This window comes from Lepidochelys kempii, chromosome 15, assembly GCF_965140285.1.
Source record: "Lepidochelys kempii isolate rLepKem1 chromosome 15, rLepKem1.hap1, whole genome shotgun sequence".
Lineage (NCBI taxonomy): Eukaryota > Metazoa > Chordata > Testudines > Cheloniidae > Lepidochelys > Lepidochelys kempii.
This window is the reverse complement of record NC_136394.1, coordinates 1,210,040-1,229,358: the sequence shown is the minus strand read 5'-3', so window position 1 is coordinate 1,229,358 and position 19,319 is coordinate 1,210,040. Positions and strand designations below refer to the sequence as shown.

The 19,319-nt window shown below is 46.2% G+C and overlaps 1 long non-coding RNA gene across 1 annotated transcript in view; it reads left to right on the top strand.

Annotated features, from left to right (window-relative positions):
• LOC140898966 (uncharacterized) overlaps positions 1-19,319 on the top strand; it is a 40,995-nt gene that overhangs the window by 9,186 nt on the left and 12,490 nt on the right. Inside the window, exon 2 of the long non-coding RNA XR_012155170.1 lies at positions 4,540-4,648. This is a non-coding gene — a long non-coding RNA (uncharacterized LOC140898966). The remainder of the gene's footprint in view (positions 1-4,539; positions 4,649-19,319) is intronic.

Genomic DNA, 19,319 nt, shown 5'->3' with positions numbered 1-19,319 from the left:
CCAGGAGTGTTTTTAATGCTCAGTTGGAGTCTAGGAGATGAGTGGTATATATCTGTCAAAAACCTAACTGTGCTACTGAAACCAGGGCTCTCTTCCCCTGGTTTGACTTGTGACATCTTGATAATCTCAATGGTTACATTCAGTCCTGAATAATTTCCATCCACCTATGAATCATCTCAGAAGAAAGATCCCTTTTGATAAAAGCCTTTTTTTCCAAAGTTCAATAGTTTGAAGAAGTTCTCCGCTTAGGGTCTGAGCCTAACCCCACTGATCCCAATGACTTCAGTGGGCTTCGGATCAGTCACTTAGAAAGGAATTTTTCTGTGGACCTCAGCAGTCTGTGAGCTGTTTTTAATGTTTTGTCACAGATAGATAGACAGACAAACTGGGGCCAGTGGCTGCACATAGATTCACCTTGGACTGTCAGGATTTAAGGGTTGTCCTATATCAGTGGAAAGGTGACTTTCCTTAGATATGCAATAATGTCTTAGATTTGATCTATGGCTTCAACATCATGAGGCATTAAAGACCGAAGTAAACAAATGTATTTTTGTTTGTTTGTAGAATTGCTTGAATTCTATTCATTTATAAAATTCAATTCAATTCAATTAGTAGAACTCATACATGGAGGGATAGCTCAGTGGTTTGAGCATTGGCCTGCTAAACCCAGGGTTGTGAGTTCAATCCTTGAGGGGGCCATTTAGGGATCTGGGCCAAAAATTGGGGATTGGTCCTGCTTTGAGCAGGGGGTTGGACTAGATGACCTCCTGAGGTCCCTTCCAACCCTGATAGTCTATGATTCTATATATTTACCCGTAATATTCATACGCATTTGAAGGGAAGCTTCAATAGTTCAGAACACCATTGAAAGACAAACACATAGTACACAGATGACCAGATAATAAAAACAATCAAAATGGACATTCAGGGTATGCCTACACTGAGACTGGACACCTCTGGCTGGCCCATGCTAACTGACTCAGACTAAGGGGCGGTTTAATTGTGGTGTAGACATTTGAGTTTGCGACCTCTGGGACCCTCCCACCTCTCAGGGACCTAGAGTCTGGGCTCCAGCCAAAGCACAGATGTCTACTCTCCAGTTAAACAGCCCCCTTAGCCTGAGCCAGCTGGCAGCACAGGCCAGCCATGGGTTTTTAATTGCAGTGTGGCCGTGCCCTCTGGGCCTCCTCTGAAACCCACTGAGTTAACAGCAGACATTCCATGGCCTTCAGTGGTGTCCGGAACAGGCTCTGACAGAGAAACTGAAGCAACCAGAAGTTGCTGCAAAGAATCGTGTTGCAGTTGCCAAATATTAGCTTAATCTTCAAAATCTTAACCACATTTGGATTCTTGCATATTCATTCACTAGACCTCTGATAGGATAACCCTCTCAAGTTATGGGAGTGGAGGAAGCCCAACCTCAGTTGGCCTGAACTTATTTTATGCTTGTGCACATGGTGTTTGCCAAATAATATTAAAGATTGATCATTCATGTTTGAAAATCCATAATTTAACCGATGTGACAAAAGTGCTGCTAAGATTGCAGCTTTCCAAACAACCTGTCGCCTTATTTGAAGGGGAAGTCGACCGAACCTTCCAAGAGTTTCCTCTAGCCACACTTTCCAGGAAGAAAATGTTGGCATGTTAATAATTAAATGTTGAATATGGAAACATTACAAATGCTAATAAAACCATCAGCTTTTCCTAATGTCCTGACACAAATCATGCAGATATTTAACCCTACACCATCCTCTCCTTCCTATGCCTATACAATGGAGGGGACACAGGACATGTACACCGAGGAAAACAAATTTCAGACCAGTACTCAAGTGACCTCAGGTTCTTAATTTGCTGAAGGGTAGAAGGCAGACAGTGTATTTCTCAGCTCTCATGGGTAGTATTGTCTAGTGGTCTGAAGTTAGGGCCTGGGAGCCAGAACCTTTCAGTTCTAGTCTCACCCTGACACTGATTGGCCGAGTGACTTTGGGCATGTCACTTAACTTCTCTGTATCTGTCTTTTGCCTCGTGTCACTTACCAAGGCACATGAGATCTTCTGGAATGACCTTGTTTACCACCCCAAAGTTCAATCTGGATCAGATCAGGGACATTACTGAGCAACATGCCCAAAGACCCTGGACACAGCAGCCTTTCCAATCCAGAGAAGACTCCATGGTCATTGCTCCCTATGCCCATCAATGTGGCAATGTGCCATGAACTCTTCCCCCTACCCCTCCACGCCAGGGGAAAACAAAGAGAACCATGACTACACCACCCTGTGATAGCCACAGCGTTAGCCACCACACACTTTGTGCTACATGTTTTGTAACAGGAATGAAACACTGTTATATGTATTTAATATGCCATCCTGTAGGTTTATTGTTTCCATATTTATAATTTTTATAAGCATGGGTCATACTTAAGGCTAAGATTTTGTCATGGATCTTTTTAGTAAAAGTCAGGGACAGGTCACCGGCTTCGGTGAATTTTTTTTATTGCCCTTGACCTGTCCCTGACTTTAACTAAAAAGATCCATCACAAAATGGGGAGCCACTGAGCAGCTGCGGGGGCCTGGCAGGGAGTTCCAGGGTCCCCCAGCACCATGAGGGCTTGGAGCTCCAGGTTCTCCCTCCCTCTCAGCCCTGAGCTGTGGGGTCCCCCACCACCAGAGGCCAGGAACTGCAGGGGCCAGCCAGGAGCTGTGGAGTTCCCCCTTCCCTCTGGCACCTGCAGTGGCAAGAAGCTGCGGGGTCCCTCCTGCTGCCTACAGTGGCTGGGAGCTTCCGGGTCCGCCCCACTGCCTTGGGTGGCAGAGGTACCCTGTAGCTTCCAGCCGCCAGCAGGTGAAGTCATGGAGGTCTTCGGAAGTCTGTGACTTCTGCGACCTCCGTGATAAAATCGTAGCCTTAGTCATATTTTTACAGTACTGCTAAACTGTTTTTAACTTGGATATTTGCACTTTGTTTCCTGTCTCTTTGCACACAATAAAATATTTTTGGAAACTCTGAGAATATTTATTAGTTTATACTAAGCATAAATGAGACATTACAAAGTTGATTATGGGAGTCAGTAACCTTGACATATTTAAGATCTTTACACACCAGGCTCACTAATTCATAAAAGTATCACACAACACTACTATAGCTGACTGTTAAATACTCTTTTTAGGCCTTCCTTAGCTGTACAGCTCTACGGTTGGCTTTTCTAACAGCTGTTGTGTACTGTGGAGCAGGAGATGCTTAATGGCATTGCACACTTGGATGAGACTGGCCCTCACTGTGGATTTTCTGGACTGACTGCTCACTGACTCTTAGCAATCTGGTGTTGCAAGTTTCCAAGGTGTGATCGCCACTTGCTTCTCCACTGTCCTTGCAACTCTCTTTTGGTGTTCATGCGCTGGGATGAGCTCGGCACACAGATCCAGGAATATGGCCTTGTGCATGCAAAAGTTCTGCAGCCACTGCTCATCGTCCCAAACCTGCATTACGATGCAGCCCCACCAGTCAGTGCTCTTTTCTCCGCCCCAGAAGCGCTAAACCCCATGGAGATGCTCTGTGAATGCCAACAGCAACCCAACGTTTTCATCTGCAGCATCCACCAGCACCCAGTCATCACCCTCAGATCTCTCTTCTTCCTCCTCACCCCACCAGTTGCAACAGTACTTGTTGAAATTCCACAAATACAGTAGAATCGAGTGTCTGGTTAAAAAAGTGTATTGGACCTGCCAACAATCCAGCTTTCAGAAATGGAAATATTTTGCTCTCCAGAAGGCTGCTTGTAACAGGTTCCCCAATGTTAAGGTTCGTTCTGGAATGTCTGATTCCTCTGGGTTTAGTGTGCGTTTATAAGCTTGACAAGCCTAACCTGTTCTTTGACTTCAGTTGGGCCTGTGTTAACTGACAAGAATGGTACTTGTCCTGCAATGTCAGGCTTGTATTGTACAGGAATCGCCTCAAATACCCGAGAGAAAACAGAGCTTAAGAAATCAGTGGGTGGAAAGTTTAACTGCAGATATCTGATTCTGACAGGCACTGGCTTTCATTCTGGTAACCAGATCCCCGTGGCTCTCCTGTAACAGGATAGGAGACATTTATTTTTGTATTTTACACCAGCTGTATTTTCACACCACGTGAACATTTGTGACACCCTTTTACAATGAAAGGGTTGTTGTGAAAAAAGATGTTAGGGAAGTGTGGCCTGGTGGCCCTGGGCACAGGCCTGGCATCCAGGAACATTTTGGTTCTGGCTTGGACACAAATTCCCTCTACGGTCTAGAGAAAATTATTTTGTCATTTATTTCAGGACCCTACTTTCAGAAACCTGTGGGGAGCCAACAGAAGTCTCCCGAGATTCCCTCAGTATAGCCCATCTATCAGAGCTTATATAAAATAATTACAGAAAACCACCACTGAAACAACCGAACTTTTATTAACTAGGGGAAAAAGGAATGGGATGAACAAAGGAATGAGAGGAAGGCATGCACTCTTTCACATAGGAATTACCACGGGACGAGTGATAACTGCTCTCTCTACCCTGTCCAGAAGCTGCTGCTGAGACCGGGACTCGATAGATGATGACGACTCTCCGGACCACGATCACCACTGGAACAGCTACCGCAGCAGAGAATGGCGATGAACAACAATGATTCAGGTGAGAGGCCTAACTAACTTCCACCCTAACCCCTTTGCGATGCCCTGTCTGCAGGTGAGAGCCCTAACCACTCGAGGTAAAACCCTGTGGATGGATGGATGCTTCCCTTCAAATAATAAACCCGAACAATAATCTACATATTTTCCCTTCCGAGGTGAGCTGTTATCTAGGCGGATAACTGGTGTCTGACCGCTTCCCTTCTTTCCAAGGTAAGAGCAAAAGGAGAAGCAACGCCTTCCCGCTCTTTTCCAGCCTAGATAATCCTTTCATTGTCTAGCAACTAGCCACTAGATTTCCCGCCTTTTTTTCCTGAAGGGAATAAAAAGGCTGTCCAACATGGCGGCCTATTTGTTCTTTACAAACCAAAATCGCGAACGATAAACAAAACCATCTAAACACCGTCACCAAGTATTAGGTCATAATTTGAATAGGGTGGAATTTACAGTGTGGCCTGGCGGCCCTGAGCACAGGCCTGGCAACCAGGAACATTTTGGTTCTGGCTTGAACACAAATTCCCTCTACGGTCTAGAGAAAGTCACTTAGGCCATGATCACAAGGGGACCCAGGGACTGCAATACTGAATGTCACAGCACCTAATTTCTGCGTGCCTAGAAAATCACAGGAACAGCACTGAGATCCACCAAACTTGAGGCAGGCGCCTAGCCTCCCATACAAACCACCTAAGTTAGCCAATAGGGGATGCAGACAAAAGGGGTGTGTGCTGAGTCCCATCCCTCTCTGAGTTGGGCATCTAAGTACAGGTTTCAAAGAGGCACCTCGCTCTGCTTGTGATTCATGAACGTGGAGAAGAGAAGCATTCTGCCGCCCAACCAAGTTGTGTGTGGGGTCCATCAGCAGCTGCTTAACTCCATACAAAACAGCCATGAGTGGGGGGAAAGAGGCAGCCCCCCTTTGTAACCTTCAGCCCAGGAGTTAGGGTACTCAGTCAGGCTATAGAAAACACCCCCTTCAAGTCCCTCCTCTGCCAGAGTGGGAGAAAAGATTTGAACAGGGATTTGCCACCATTAGGCTATGGAAGATGCTGATGTGGGGGGCATCCCTCAATCCCCTATTGAAACTGTTCCACTTTAATTTAATATGAATTGGGACAGAGAAAGAGCTAGAATGACCTCCTCTTTCCAGTTCTTTTGTGTGGAGCCAGGTGGCCTCCAAGCACGCCTACTGGATTAGGCAATTTAGGTGGCCAAACACCTATCGGTCCCTGGTGCCTGGATCACTCTGGGGCTTAGGCAGGAGCTAGGTGCCTGGAATGAGGCAGCAAGTGTGGTTGCTCAGAGGCAGAAATGTAGGCACCTAGGAAACTTTTACTGCAAAAACGTAGGTGCAAAGTGACTTTATTCGCCAACAGGGTTAAACTGCAGTCATGTCGGACTTTTCTGGATAACAGTTATGCCTAAAAACAGGATTTAGGCACCTAAGTACTTTTATGGCTCCCACACTTACCTCTCTGTTCCTGTTTATTCATCTATAAAATAATACCTCCCTCGCAATAGGGTTGGGAGCTTTAATTAATTGTTTGCAAATGTGCTTCGAAGACGAAGTCTGCTATGTGCTAGCACAGCCAGAGGCTTATGATCTGCCTGATACGAACATTTGGGAGGAAAAGTCTTATTCCAATTCTCTGCCACAGTGGAAGGAGTTTTATTTTAAACTTGGGCGTGGGATCAGATCCGTACAGATTTCTGTTGTAGCCAGAATTGTCTTTTTGCTTTTTGCACCCAAAAGAACTACACTGCTGAAACTGAAAGCTAAGTAACTTTTGGATGTTCCTCTCTGCCTCTGGGCTCGTCCACACAGGAAAGTTTTGCCAGTTATACCAGTATACTTACACTGGCATAATGGAGCCAATATCGTTATACCAATATACACTCCTATATGCCCAGTTATTCCAGAATAAGAGTGGCTTGATTTGGTTTAGTTTAAAATCCTTCCAACAAAAGCTAAAGCAAAGGCAGCCCTCTGATATTAAACACAAGGTGTTATAGCAGTATAACTACATTGGTTTATATTAACACCTTCCCTTATGCTGGTATAACTTTCCCATGTACATAAGCTCTTAGACACGAAGGTCACATGGAAGTTCTAAGCTGTATTCCCTACTCTGGCATGGACTATTGTGTGACAATCATAGACAAATCACATATTTTCTGGGCCTCATTTATTCCATCTGCAAATTGTGATACTTGCCTCCCCCACCACATGTGGGCTGGGAAGTTTAACTTATTTAAGTTTGCAAAGTACTTTGAGATCCTCAGGTGGAAAGCACTATACATGTACAAATTATTGCTATACTCAGAGCCCTCCCATTGCCAGTGAACTGGAAAAGACTCAGAAGGATAAGTAACAGGCTGCATTGTCATCTTCCACAGGAAAAAAAAAAATCTAATCATTCTTTTTTTGTAAAAATCTCTTTTTATTATATTACGTAACGTCTCATCCGCTTTGCAGCTGATGCTCCATTCCTGCATCCCCTTTGCAACAACATTCCGCTGTCGTTCTAAGCTGGGACTGAAAAGACACCACAACACCATGAAGCTTTTAGTACACTAGGACAAATGTAGCCGTGGGTTTTGCTCACATACCAGGCATATTCAGCAGGAGTGAAGCCGTGAAGCCTTTGAAGTTAGGTAGCTTTCAGAGTAACAGCCGTGTTAGTCTGTATTCGCAAAAAGAAAAGGAGGACTTGTGGCACCTCAGAGACTAACCAATTTATTTGAGCATGAGCTTTCGTGAGCTACAGCTCACTTCATCGGATGCATACCGTGGAAACTGCAGCAGACTTTATATACATACAGAGATCATGAACCAATACCTCCTCCCACCCCACTGTCCTGCTGGTAATAGCTTATCTAAAGTGATCATCAAGTTGGGCCATTTCCAGCACAAATCCAGGTTTTCTCACCCTCCACCCCCCACACACACAAACTCACTCTCCTGCTGGTAATAGCCCATCCAAAGTGACAACTCTCTACACAATGTGCATGATAATCAAGGTGGGCCATTTCCTGCACAAATCCAGGTTCTCTCTAAGTTAGGTAGCGTTACCCATGCACCTAGCATGGTGTTGGAGATTTTGTTTATTTCATTCAGTGAGGTGGTACAGCTATCATAGGTACCAACTTTCCCAGGCGCTGGTGGGAGCTCGCGCCCCTCCTCCCCCGCCCTGACTCCACCCTTTCCCCGCCCCCATTCCAACCCCTTCCACAAAGTCCATGCCCCAACTCCGCCCCCGCCCTGCCCCTATTGGACCCCTTCCCCAAATCCCTGCCTCTTCCCCGAGTGCGCCGAGTCCCCCCTCCTCCCCACTCCCTCTCGGCTGTTTCGCGGCCTAAGTGCTGGGAGCAAGGGGGAAAAAGCGGCACGCGGCATGCTCAGGGGAGGAGGCGGAGGTGAGCTGGGGCTGGTGGGGGCGGGGAGCTGCCGGTGGGTGCAAAGCACCCACTCATTTTTCCCCATGGGTGCTCCAGCCCCAGAGCACCCACGGAGTCAGCGCCTATGACAGCTATGGGAAAGTGCTACCACCCTGGCGCACAAGGAAAAAACACAAACGTCCCGTAGACTTCCCTGGGCACTGAATCAAGCCCATTAATGATTGACTGGCTACTGAAAGCTCAGCTAATCATGTCATTCTAGAGAGACATCTGCTACTGAACCAACGAGGAGCGTGGTGGCACCTTAAAGACTAACAGATTTCTTTGGGCATAAGCTTTTGTGGGTAAAAATCCCACTTCTTCAGATGCGTGGAGTGTCTTTGTGGACACAGACAAACATGGCTACCCCTCCGATATCTGCTATCAATGTCGGCAAACCCTATGGGTTGCCAACTGTGCCCACATATCTATTCAGGGGACACCATCACAGGGCCTAATCACATCAGCCACACTATCAGAGGCTCGTTCACCTGCACATCCACCAATGTGATCTATGCCATCATGTGCCAGCGATGCCCCTCTACCATGTACATTGGTCAAACTGGACAGTCTCTATGTAAAAGAATAAATGGACACAAATCAGATGTCAAGAATTATAACATTCATAAACCAGTCAGAGAACACTTCAATCTCTCTGGTCACGCGATTACAGACATGAAAGTTGCTATATTACAACAAAAAAACTTCAAATCCAGACTCCAGCGAGAAACTGTTGAATTGGAATTCATTTGCAAATTGGATACAATTAACTTAGGCTTGAATAGAGACTGGGAGTGACTAAGTCATTATGCAAGGTAACCTATTTCCCCTTGTTTTTTCCTACACCCCCCCCCCACGTTCTTGTTAAACCCTGGATTTGTGCTGGAAATGAGCCACCTCTATTATCATACACATTGTAAGGAGAGTGATCACTTTAGATAAGCTATTACCAGCAGGAGAGTGGGTTTGGGGGGGGGAGGGTTAGAAAACCTGGATTTGTGCTGGAAATGGCCCAACTTGATTATCATATACATTGTAAGGAGAGTGGTCACTTTAGATAAGCTATTACTAGCAGGAGAGTGGGGTGGAAGGAGGTATTTTTTCATGCTTTGTGTGTATATAAAAAGATCTTCTACACTTTCCAAAGTATGCATCCGATGAAGTGAGCTGTAGCATCCGATGAAGTGAGCTGTAGCTCACGAAAGCTCATGCTCAAATAAATTGGTGAGTCTCTAAGGTGCCACAAGTACTCCTTTTCTTTTTTCAGATATAGATGACAGTCTGATGAACAACGCTGATACACAGAGAGCAATCAGCACTTTGTATTTACAGGTCAGATTTTCCTCAGATTGCGTAAGTGAGGGCTGGGATTACTTAAAAATGTGCATTTATTCTGAAACCAGGTACTCAAGCCTTGTATTTGAAAGAATACAAAAAGGAAAGGAAATCTAAACTCAGGGCAGGTCTACACTTAAAAACGTTGCATTAGCACAGCCGCACGCTGCCGTAGTGTTTAAGTGAAGACGCTCTTAGGTCTTCCGTTGGCAGAGCTAATCCACCTCCGTGAGAGGCAGTAGCTCTATCAATAGGAGAAGCTTTTCTTTCAGCATAGCGCTGTCTGTCTACATGGGGTGGGGGGTGGTTGGTTAGTATAACAATGTCGCTCGGGGTTATGGATTTTTCACACCCCTGAGCAATGTAGTTACCCCAATATAAGTCTGAGGTGTAGACCTGACCTCTATATGGAAAACAGAGATGACAACAAAATGAAGAAAAAGGAAAAGAGGAAAGAAAGGCAAGGAGACGGTAAAAGAAGGGGTGAAGGAAAGAGGGAGCAGAGAAGAATATGGGAAAGAACAAAGGCAGGGAGAGAGATTTGCTTTGACTGACAGAATCCGCATCCATCCATTAAAAGATGTGAATGTAGAACAGAGAATGCAGGGGAGAACCCTGCAGCCTGCAAATTAGTGTGGAAACCATTCACAACAAGCAGGTCTAGACACTAATAATGGTTACTACGCTACGGCATGTTACAAAGGAGTAAGAGTCCACGTCACAAACACGCAGAGCAGCTTTCCTTCCTTTCCTGTGGCACAGATCTCTATTGTGTACTTGTTCTGTATGTACAGTTTCCACTGGGATCACTGGCGAATATATAGCAGAGATGCTCCCTGCAGGAATGCACAAGGAAAACTGGAGCGGAATTTTGCCCATTGTTAGTGAAGAAAGATAATATTACCAAAATATCAAACAAAAACTTACATAGTTCTTTTCCAAAGCATCAAAACAGCCCTGAATCCTGCCAGGAAAGAAATGTTAGTAACTAGTCATGCCAGTCTAGCAGCATCACTTATTAGATGGAGTTTAGAGTGCACATTTACAAACATTAAGAAGTACGGAGCTGACAGCATTTTTAGCTTGTAACGCCCTCTTCAGGTCACTCAGCAATTAAGGGTCTCTTCTCCCCTCCATATGTGTGCACAGTTTATACACTAAGGCTCTGGTCCTGTGAACACTTCTTACCAGGCGTCCTGGGACTACTCAAAATAGTAAACCCTAGACTGGGTAGTAATGGCCAGATCGTTGGCCCCATTCTGGCCTCTTTGTGCTGATGGATCCAGCCAGCTGGTGTTCCTTTGGCATAGCTATGAGGAAGGAGGCATGGCTGGAGTGCTGCTCCAATCATGATTTTAGGCTGCTCTAAACTATCCTGAGACAGTGCAGAACTGGCCCCAGGACTGGAGAACTGCATATGGCTCCTCTGCAGCCTCCTCATCTGAGCCTGGTGTTTACAGGACACAGCAGATAGCTGAGCCATAAGTATTTGCAGGATTGGGCTCTTACAGTATTTAAGCAACACAGAAGTGCTGAAGTGAGCTGTAGCTCACGAAAGCCTATGCTCAAATAAATGTGTTAGTCTCTAAGGTGCCACAAGTCCTCCTTTTCTTTTTACAGAAGTGCTACACTCCCTATAACAACTCCCTCTGCAGATAGGAAGGAGTAATGCCATGTTTCTGAAACCTGAAGAAGAGCTCTGTATACGCTTGGAAGCTTGTCTCTCTCACCAACAGAAGTTGGTCCAACACAAGATATTACCTCACCCACCTTTCTCTCTCTGTTTCTAAAATGCATTTCTTAACTAGAACTCTAGAAAGCTAAGGGCCTAGTTATGCCCCCAGAAACAGACACAACTTCCACTGAAGAGAAAAAATGGCACATATTAGTTAAAAATCAATCAAGCATATAAAATCACTTTAAAAACTAGAAATAGCAAATATGTAACCTATGGAAACAAGTAACCTCACAACGTTGTTTAGAGTGAGCCTCATTCCTCCCTTACCTGCTTTGTTTGTTCAATTGAGGGCCTGATCCCGCTCTTATTGAGGTCAATGAGATCACATTTACATTGGAAGCTCGTTGGCGAGGGACCATGTCTTCGTTATATACGGTGCTAAGCACACACAGCTTTTATAATAAATCAGTGGGCACTGCTTTGGCAAATCCAGTATCATTGGCCCTGAAGGATTTCAAATTTAGGAAGTAAAGGCCTGTGGTACAATGCCATATTGCTGTTCAGCATAAACTTATCATAGGACTTGTCTACATGAACAGTTAGACTGCGGAAAACTGAGATTAAATCAACCCCACGCAAGCTTGCTGCAGACTAACTGCCTGAGTGCATCCTGCTGACGTGGGTTAACAGCTCTTTAATGCACCTTGAGCTCGTCCCATTTCAAAGAAGACTAGATTGAAGCGCTCCAGCAAACCGTCAATGGGTACCAGCAGGGTGCACACGGACATTGGAGTGCAGCAGACTAGTCCAGGATAGATTTATATCCCAGCTTGTCATGGTCTAATTGTTCGTTTAGGCAAGCCCTAAGTTTCACTGTTATTCACTTACCACTTGACTATCTGCAGTGACCCAAGACAGCTCTTATCTTCCCGAAGGATTTTTAGACAGAGATCTGCAAAACAAAAGTTAGCATCTAGTTACAAAGCGTATCTGGAGCCACTGGGCAAACACTGAAATCAAGTCAGTCATCAGCGTATGAAGTATTTTATCTGGAAACACTTCCTGAGCTGGAAGAATGGTTTTAACAGCATCCCAGGTGAGCTGACACAGGCTCACTGCTGTAGTTTACAATGCCAAAGACCTTTGCTGAAATACACTGAACTCTTCCAGGAAAAAGTACTGGGGTTACGGATTTATGGAGTGTGGCTTCATTTAGAAATGCCAGCAACTTCCTTTCCCCTCAATCCCCATTCTCATCTTATTCTGGCACTTCCCAACAGCACCCTCTAGTTCTGCACTCTAGTGTTCACTAACACACAAATAAGCTAAACAACTGTGCTCAAAATAAGCTAACCCTGTGACGTTTCCCCACCGGGCTCCTGTGGCCCTTTCGTCCTCCAAGTTTAGGAGTTAGGATCCACAAGCAGAAAACTCCTAAAGTTGAAGCCAATGCTGATAGGCCAACCACAAAGGTGAATTAATACCTTGGGGCCCAATCCTGCAGCTGTCTAAGGAATGAGTGGGTCAAATGTCAAGATTCTTGCACAGAAAGGCACTTGAAGATCTGAAATCTGATCAGAAAGACTGATGACCTTTCGGATGGAAAAATCAAAAGTCAAATTTGGGATTTCCTCTTCCGTCCTCAGCAGGCCATAATGAACAAGTGACCAGATTTCAAGATACAACTCTACGAGAACACAGAAATGAACTGTACCCCATTTCAAGCATAAATCAAGGATGATAAATCTATAGAGCTGGAAAATATGGAGTCACTCCCTCTCCCCACCTTCAGACCCTAACTTAATGTAAAGATGCAGATGAATCAAAGTTTCATCATATGGTGTGACCTTGCCACAAGTCTCACAATACCTTGTGTTTTTCTTAAAGCCTCATCTCTGAAGCCACGTGATTATGTGAGAATCTCAGTTTTCATTTACAGAATCTCCAGATTATGGAGAAAAGCTTGAAAATCTGACCCCTATGGCTGAAAAAACAGAAGGCAACAATAAAAAACACCCTGACATTTATTATTTCTAAAAATCTATGATTTTTAAGCCAGTCTCGTGATTTTGCGGGAGCCTGACACATGGTTTTGGAATGCTTGGGATTGGCAATATTGATGAAATTGCTGAGTAATGAATGCAACTGGAAAACAAAACAAACATTGAGAGAAACAGCTGATGGTTGCCACTAGCTCTAAGTTGTCTTCCTGCCATAGGAGCTTTTCCTATATCAGGGCTGCTGGATAAGGCCCATAGGCTCACATCCTGAAAGATATTTAGGTGCCTAATTCCCACTGATTTCAATAGAAATCTGGCACCTCCATACCGCGCGCTGAGGATTTGGGCCACGGTCAGCAATGTTCCTATAAAAGACTGAACTTGTCAAATATGTGAACAGCACTGGACTAATCTGTACTGGGCAAAGATAATGCATAGAAACATAGTAGCATGCATTGAAAACATTACCATCTAAATAGCGAGTTCCATATGAGCTCTCTGGGAAGAGCCCTCTTAGGTACGTTATACAGGAGACAGAGATGGCCAAAAGCCTTTTCACCAGCACCATGGACTGCTGGTCAGTGGCAATTTTGTGTGAAAACAACACTGATTCCTGACAAAAGACAAAGACAAAAATATTACTGGTTTTAGACCCGTGCAAAGGCCCAGCGCCAGAGGGGAGAATCAGCAGGTTTAGAGGTAGTCTAAATTGGGGTAATTTTACCCTTTCTTTTGGTTTCCATAGTGTGTATGCCACTCACTCACATGTTGGTGGACTAAGTATAACTAGCTCAAGGAGCATCTAACACACTTAGCCCAAAGTTTATTGCTACACAAAAGCTTTTGCTCACAGTATTAATACATTGTCATACAGGCAGAGAACTATTGCCACAGTTCCACAGGGCTGGTGTCACTGATTCCAGTGACAAAAAAGGGCTCTGAGGTCTACACACTGGAAAAGAAGCACTATTCTGGGGGCGGGGGGGGGGGGGCTTCTCAACTGCTCAGATATTTTGAGTCCAGAAGGCAGACACAGCCTGCAGAAAGGCTTCCAACAAAACCAGAGGTTATAGGCAAATCCGGTTTCTAAAAGAATGTGGGATTGTGCTTAGTAAGAGCTAAGCACTCATACACTTTTCCATGCCTAGGACTCTGTTTATTATGAATAAGGCTAAGATTTTGCCATGGGCAATAAATAAAAATTCATGGGGCTCGTGACTTTTCCTAAAAATAACCACACACGCCACGGCAGAGTGAAAACTCAGTCAAATTATAAAGGATGAATATAAACAAATAACACAAGTATGCATAGACAAAATGTTATCATGCCACGAAGAAAGAAAGGATCAAATGATGTCCAGGACCCTTAAACAAGACTCACACCACCAGGTACAAGTACTTATCCCCACCCTCTCTTAGCTTATGTGGCTTTGGAACCCATGTACCCTGCCTAGTCAGTGCCATTCAGTTGAGGGTGAGTCCCTCCACTGGGTATGCCAGATACAGTTCTGCTGCCCTTAGTTCACACAAAAAGGATAACAACCCTTTTCCACTCCTGCCCCAATAACAAGGAGACTGGGGATCCAACACCAGCCACAAGTGATCATTTGGGCAAGCAATCCCATCATGCTGAGCACCTAGGCAGGGTGGGTGTGTCCATCCAAACGAGATAAGCTTCTGAAGTCTTTTTCCACAGCTCACCATTAAACGTCACTGGAGAGTTCATTCAGACTGCGTACATCAGTGTACGATTCCTTATCCTCACTTTGGGACAAAAGGGGTAAAATCGGGGGAAAGGATTCTAGCAAGTAGCCACCCGGGACTCCTTCCATGTCTTCCCTGAGCACCCCAGGATGAATGGCTGCAGCACGGTGCCCTGGGGCACCTAGCCTGGGAAATGCTGAGATGGGATGGATGGGACGCACTTGAGTCTCAGCTTGTTTCATCAACCTCTACTACGGTGACCACAGTCTCTGGCTTCTCACCTGTGTTATCTGACGCTCAGCTGTTATTTAGAGCCACTTGCTCAGTGCTGGAGCCGCTAAAGTCACCAAAAACTACATTGTTTCTTTCCTGTTTTCTGTGACTTGGCTGACCAGTCCAGACCCCTATGCAGGAGGACAGTTAAATGGGGAATGCGCTACAGAGGCCTTTCCCTTTGGATTAAAGTCAGAGTGGGCTAATCAACTTCATTCCCAGCTATGGAACTCACCCAGGGAAAGACGCAAACGGCAGGGCTACCGCAACAGAGCCCCGAGAAACAGGCCAACGAGTCTGGGAACGAGTTCACGCTGAGGGTGGGTTTTTGGTTCAGTACAGTGGTGGTGGTGGTATTTCCCCTCCTCGTCTCTCTAATTGTGTGCACTTTGCGTTATTATTTGCAGACTATCACATCACATCCTGTTCTCCCTAGTCCCCAGCTCTGAGAACTTCACGTGGCTTCCCCAGCTCTGGGAGTGTCACAAATAGGCGGGTTCAAATCAGTGGTTTGACAGACAGGCAAGAAGAGCCAGCATAAATGTTGCCCACATGCACTCTTATTGGTGCTTCTCTCTCCTCTCTCCCGGACCTTTCCTCCGATCGGCAGCCAGTGGCTGCTGGAACCTCAGCCCCAGAGGGAGGGGAAACAAGAAGAGTTCCTTAAGTTGCTTCCTGAGCTACAGAAGGGCTCCTGCGATTAAACACAGACACAGTCGTGGACTGAGGATTGAACCCAGGGCAGTTCTGAACACCAGCAATTGGACTAACCCCCTGTCATGTTCTGCAGGGTCAGGCGTGTCAGTCATTTATCTACGTGGAGCCCTGGCACCAATCACAAGCGGTGGAAGCTGGGCTGCCTCCTGCCTCGGTGCCCAAAGCTGAGCTGTAGAGGAACCAAGATGTCGGCGGGTCAGAGTCAGAAAGTTGAGACCTGGGACAAATGCACCTTGCAAGAGCTGAAGGTGTCGTTTGCCAGGACTGAAATTAGGACCTTTTTCCAAGAGCAACCCAGGATTGGAAATCAGTACATAGACCAGGGGTGGGTAAACTACGGCCCAGGGGCTGCATCTGACCCTCCAGACGTTTTAATCCAGACCTTGAGCTCCCACCGGGGAGCAGGGTCAGGAGCTTGCCCCACTCTGCGCAGCTCCAGGAAGCAGCAGCATGTGCCCCCTCCAGCTCCTATGCATAGGGGCAGCCACGGGGCTCCGCACATACCCCTGCCCCAAGTGCTTCCCCCGCAGCTCACATTGGCCAGGAACCACAGCCAATGGAAGCTGCAGGGCAGTGCCTGCGGACAGGGCAGCACGCAGAGCTGCCTGGTTATGCCTCTGCATAAAAGCTGGAGGAGGGATATACCGCTGCTTCTGGGTGCTGCTTGAGGAAAGCGCTGCTCGGAGCCTGCACCCCTGATTCCCCAACCCCATGTCCCAGGCCTGATCCCCTTTCTGCCCTCCGAACTCCTCAGTCCCACGGAGCACCCTCCTGCACCCCAACCCTTCCTCCCCAGCTCTACCCCACAGCCCACACCCCCTGATGGTGTCCTCACACACACCCCTGCACCCACCCCCTGCCCCAGTCCGGAGCCCCCTCCCGCATCCTGAACTCCTCATTTCTGGCCCCACCCCCCAGCCGGAGCCCTCACCTGCCCCCCTGCACCCCAACCCCCAATTTCGTGAGCATTTATGGCCCGCCATACAATTTTCTTACCGAGATGTGGCCCTCAGGCCAAAAAATTTGCCCACCCCTGAGCTAAAGATGCTTTCCTTCAGCGTTACTTGAAAACACACCTGCCACCCCAGATTTGACCTGTATGTGTATGCGTTGTGTGCACAGTACAACCCCCTGTTGCTGAGATTGTGGACACCTTTTCAGGCTCTCGGTATCGTCGCAGAGTATAGGTGCTGGAATTAGCAGTGCTGGGGGTGCTGCTCCACCCACTGGCTTGAAATGGTTTCCATTATATTCATGGTTTACAGTTTGGTTCAATGGCTCTCAACCCCCCACTATACAAATTACTCCAGCTCTCCTGCTGCAGAGTGAAAACCCTGTATATCACTGAACCCAAGGCTCCTTTATTGCTGAACCATATATCAAGCACAGGTGAATTACTGGTGCTTCCTGACTATGTGATGGAAAATGGTGATGGGACATGAGCATGTTCCAGCAAAAGTGAAAGGGGTTTAACAAAAAGAACAGGAGTACTTGTGGCACCTTAGAGACTAACAAATTTATTTGAGCATAACCTTTTGTGGGCTACAGCCCACTTCATCAGATGCATAGAATGGAACATATAGTAAGAAGATATATATACATGCAGAGAACATGAAAAGGTGGAAGTTGCCATACCAACTCTAAGAGGCTAATTAATTAAGATGAGCTATTATCAGCAGGATAATCTTGTAGTGATAATCAAGATGGCCCATTTCAGACAGTTGACAAGAAGGTGTGAGGATACTTAACATGGGGAAATAGATTGAAATAGATTCAATTTGTGTAATGACCCAGCCACTCCCAGTCTCCATTCAAGCCCAAGTTAATGGTATCTAGTTTGCAAATTAATTCCAGTTCAGCAGTTTCTCATTGGGGTCTGTTTTTGAAGCTTTTCTGTTGCAAAATTGCCACTTTTACATCTGTTACTGAGTGACCAGAGAGGTTGAAGTGTTCTACTCGTTTTTGAATGTTATGATTCCTAATGCCAGATTTGTATCCATTTATTCTTTGATGTAGAGACTGTCTGGTTTGGCCAATGTACATGGCAGAGGGGCATTGCTGGCATATATCACACTGGTAGATGTGCAGATGAACGAGACTCTGATGGCGTGGGTGACGTGATTAGGTCCTATGATGGTGTCACTTAAATAGATATGTGGACAGAGCTGGCATCAGGCTTTGTTGCAAGGATAAGTTCCTGGGTTAGTGTTTTTGTTGTGTGGTTGCTGGTGAGTATTTGCTTCAGGTTGGGGGGCTCTCTGTAAGTGAGGACTGGCCTGTCTCCCAAGATCTGTGAGAGTGATGGGTCGTCCTTCAGGATAGGTTGTAAATCCTTGATGATGCGTTGGAGGGGTTTTCGTTGGGGGCTGAGGGTGACAGCTAGTGGCGTTCTGTTATTTTCTTTATTGGGCTTGTCCTGTAGTAGGTGACTTCTTGGTACTCTTCTGGCTCTGTCAATCTGTTTTTCACTTCAGCAGGTGGGTATTGTAGTTTTAAGAATGCATGATAGAGATCTTGTAGGTGTTTGTCTCTGTCTGAGGGATTGGAGCAAATGCGGTTATATCTTAGAGCTTGGCTGTAGACAATGAATCGTGTGGTGTGTCCTTGATGGAAGCTGGAGGCATGTAGGTAAGTATAGCGGTCAGTAGGTTTCCGGTATAGGGTGGTGTTTATGTGACCAGGAAATGGATCGCTTGTGTGGATTGGTCCAGGCTGAGGTTGATGGTGGGATGGAAATTGTTGAAATCATGGTGGAATTCCTCAAGGGCTTCTTTTCCATGGGTCTAGATGATGAAGATGTCATCAATGTAGTGTAAGTAGAGTAGGGGCGTTAGGGGATGAGAGCTGAGGAAGCGTTGTTCTAAGTCAGCCATAAAAATGTTGGCATATTGTGGGGCTATGGGGGCACCTATAGCATACCTTGAGTCTTGTTGGTAGGTTAGGGTAAGACATAACTCCTGTGTTCTGTTAGGCTATCAATGCCTTCACTGCATGCCAAGCATGGAGTAAACAATCAGGGGCTAAATTAACCCATAGTAGCCTAACCCGCAACAGGGTGACCACATTGCTGTGTTGTCATGCCCCCCATCAGCACTGGCCCTGCATCTGGCTATGACAAACAATGCAGCTATCTGGGCATCTATCCCAGGGTCCACAGAACCACAACTCTCTGTGCGCTCTGTGACAAAGCTCTGTCCTTGCCTCCATGGGTCCCGCATTTCTTGGCGGATTTCGCTGGCCTCAGAGGCTCATTGTGACCCTCCACGTAACCCTTCTCTCTCTAGAGACAAGGGTCACAGTCTACTGAGCCATTTTCATCATAAGCCAGCGACGGAGCTGAGGAGAAGTTATCCTTCCTTGCACAGTCTCTGTTGTCTCCCAGTCTCAGTGATTAATCAGGGGGCAAAGGTGGGGGGGAGCCCAGGCCCACCCTCTACTCCGGGCTCCAGCCCAGGGACCCTAATAGTATCAGCTATGGTAGCTGACCTTTTAGAAACATGACATATACAATTCCCTGGGCTACTTCCTCCACA